We start from the raw sequence: 3140 nt of genomic DNA, 5'->3' as shown, positions 1-3140 counted from the left end.
TCTAGGGGTTTGTTAGTCTAGGTGTTTATATGTCTATGGTTGCCTGGATTGGTTCTCAATCAGAGGCAGCTGTTTATTGTTGTTTCTGATTGGGAACCATATTTAGGTAGCCATATTCCTTGGTTATTTTGTGGGTTGTTATTCTATGTTTAGTTGCCTGTTCTGCACTAGCCATATTGCTTCATGGTTAGTTTTGTTCAGTGCTCGTTCTGCTATTAAATAAGTACGTTCGCTTACCATGCTGCGCCTTGGTCTCCTCTTTATGACGACCGTGACAGTCATGAAAATCAACGGCTTTCCGAGCAGCTACTGGGGCTGGGGTGGTGAAGATGACATTTTCAACAGGTAAGAAAATGTTTAACCTCCTAAACATGTACCACATCGTAACTCTTGATCTTACTAACTTTTGCCTGCTCGTAAAATCACATGATGCACACTGGATGATGTCATCAGTATCTCCGGATGATGTCATCGAAAACACATCTTTCACTTAACACTTATCTTTTCGACTACAAAACATAGAAACCTGCCATTGCCACATTATGTTGACATTGCGGTGGTGCTGGAGAGGATGCTTTTTGTTAAAAGTTTTTTTCTTCTTCTCTTAATCAATTTAATCAAATTCCTTTCACTGGTCTTATAGGGTGAATAACAGGAATGTCCATCCCTCGTCCGGACAGCGTAGTCGGAAAATGCCGAATGATCCATCACGAAAGAGACTAAAATAACAACGACAATCCTGAGAGGTAAAGCTTTAGAACCGCATTCACTAAGTTCCCCCTCCAGTTTTGAACTACCACCTGTTCCCCAACTATACTCCAAATGTTGATGACAGTTGATTATTTTTTCCTGCAGGTTCAAGAGAATAGATCATTACGTTAAAGACGATGGATACTGATGGCCTCCACTCTCTCGAGTACGAAGTTGTCGCAGTTGAAAAGCATGACCTGTTCACAAAGACTACAGTAGATGTGGGGATGACACCCAAAGATAAAGAAGACGTGGACAAAGGATGAATGAGGAAGAGATGAACTAGCAGGGCTGGATCTTGGGCCTGACTAATCGATGTCTGTATGTAGCCTCGCTACTTTTATAGCCTCGCTACTGTTTTCCACTGTCTTTGTACTGTTTTGATTTATTTATCTATTGTTCACCTAATACCTTTTATGCACTATTGGTTAGAGCCTGTAAGTAAGCATTTCGCTATAAGGTCAACTACACCTGTTGTATTCGGCGCACGTGACAAAATAAACTTTGATTTGAATGTGCGGTTTGCTCATAATATTCTACACATTTTGCTATGACGCTGAGAAAATGTTTCAGATTTAAAGCTGTTTTCTGGCAATTCTACATATTTGTCCATGGCTTATGACATGTTAATATGCTGTCTGGGGGGCCCCTGACCTCCAGTGGTCCCTCTGGGGGTTGGGGTCCCCGGGGCGCGTGCCCGTTCGTAAATCCGGCCCTGTGAAGAAGGCAGGAACCACCTGGAATGAGGTCAAGGAAACTGTCCAGAACAGAGTTAACTGGAGATGCACCGTTGAGGCCCTTTGCTCCACTAGGAGCTGAAAGAAGTCAAGTAAGTGAAGTCAAGGGGAGGCCTGTGTCAATAGAGTATGTAAACTTCTGTCACCTGTGCATACAGTACGAGAGGTGCTGAGTAAAGAGGGCAGCGCGCTATTGCAGAGGCTGCAGCGGTTATAATGCAACACAGTAGAAACATCTACTGACTGACTTAGTATGAATCTTTGAGGTGTCATGACGTCCACCTACTAATTGGCCCGTTTGTCCCTCAAGCTGCCCGATTGGCAGAGCTTTGTGCAGTACTGCTTTCACCATAATCCTAATGCAAGTTTCCAACTCTGAAATAACCCCGCTCCAATTTCCAATTGGGAAAGTCTGAGATTTTGATACCCACATTTACGAGTTGTGACATTTCAGCTCTGATCATTCACCTTTTCAAGGAGCATTTGAAGGCAGCTTTACTTTTGGTTTTCAAATATTGTATGGTTGCTCTACACTAGTGTACATCAAGCAATGGCCATGGAATGTAAAGGTTTCAGAGATGCTTTTTGTTGTTGTTGATCGAATGTGTTGCCTTTCCTTATTTTCTCTGTGAAAATCTGAACTTTCATGTTTTGTTAATGGGTTATTATAGTGTGGCTACTGTGTGAGTCATGGGAAACTCCAACAAACAATTAGAACATGTTCGACATTTCAAAATAAATACATTTGCCAATTAATTTAATATCTGGTCATGATGATGTAATTTGTTTGGTATCAGAACCCCTTAGCAGCTCTCCTCCATGACCAAGAGGTCCATTCTGGTCTCCCTGTAGAGAAAGGAATGGGGGGGGACAGATTTAGGATCTTAATTTGATCACTATTTTGTTGCTGAATTTTCCAGGAAATGCAAACTTGTAGTGTATTCAAGTTTTAAAAAGGCTTCTAAAGTTTGTAATTTCAAAAATGTGCCAACCCCTACAAAAATGTCCATTCAGGATAATCCACATAATTCACATTTCCTGCTGCTGCAGGATTTTTTTTCCTGCTGTAGCAAAACTAGCTCAAATTAAGATCCTACATCTGTAGTATCTGTGTGTCATTAAGGTTTCCATCCAATTGGCGACAGGTTCTAAATATTCTAAAATCTGCATAAAGAAAAGAAGCACATTTTCCCACCAGTGGTGTGTTTCCACCACACGGACTTGTTTCAGATCAAATTCAGTAAGTGATGACGTAGTGCACACAAGTTCAATGTGTTTACATCGCATGTTCAACTCTACCGATAGTTTTGTCACAAACTATTGCATTAAATAGCAAATGTGCCTAGACAACAGCTTGCGGGTAGTCTGTATGGGTAGGCTAGTTGTTACGGTTTTCTTCTGGTGAAAGAGAGGCGGACCAAAACGCAGCGTGGTTATTTATAAACATCTTTAATAAAGATGATAACGTGAACAATATACAAAACAAGAAACCGTGGAAAATCGAAAACAGTCCTAACTGGTGCAAAACACAGAGACAGGAACAAACACCCACAAGAGACCTAAAGAATATGACTGCCTAAATATGGTTCCCAATCAGAGACAACGATAACCACCTGCCTCTGATTGAGAACCACTCCCGGCAACCATAGACTT

At 41.4% G+C, this 3140-nt stretch overlaps 1 long non-coding RNA gene across 1 annotated transcript; it reads left to right on the top strand.

The window, feature by feature from the left end:
* Positions 1 to 59: 59 nt before the first annotated feature.
* On the top strand, positions 60 to 2320 carry LOC118936405. Its single transcript, XR_005037663.1, has 3 exons — positions 60 to 345; positions 644 to 746; positions 856 to 2320. It is a non-coding gene; the product is annotated as an uncharacterized LOC118936405 (long non-coding RNA).
* Positions 2321 to 3140: the final 820 nt, after the last annotated feature.

This window comes from Oncorhynchus mykiss, chromosome 19 (genome assembly GCF_013265735.2).
Source record: "Oncorhynchus mykiss isolate Arlee chromosome 19, USDA_OmykA_1.1, whole genome shotgun sequence".
Classification (NCBI taxonomy): Eukaryota; Metazoa; Chordata; class Actinopteri; order Salmoniformes; family Salmonidae; genus Oncorhynchus; species Oncorhynchus mykiss.
This window is presented reverse-complemented; position numbering and strand designations above follow the sequence as displayed.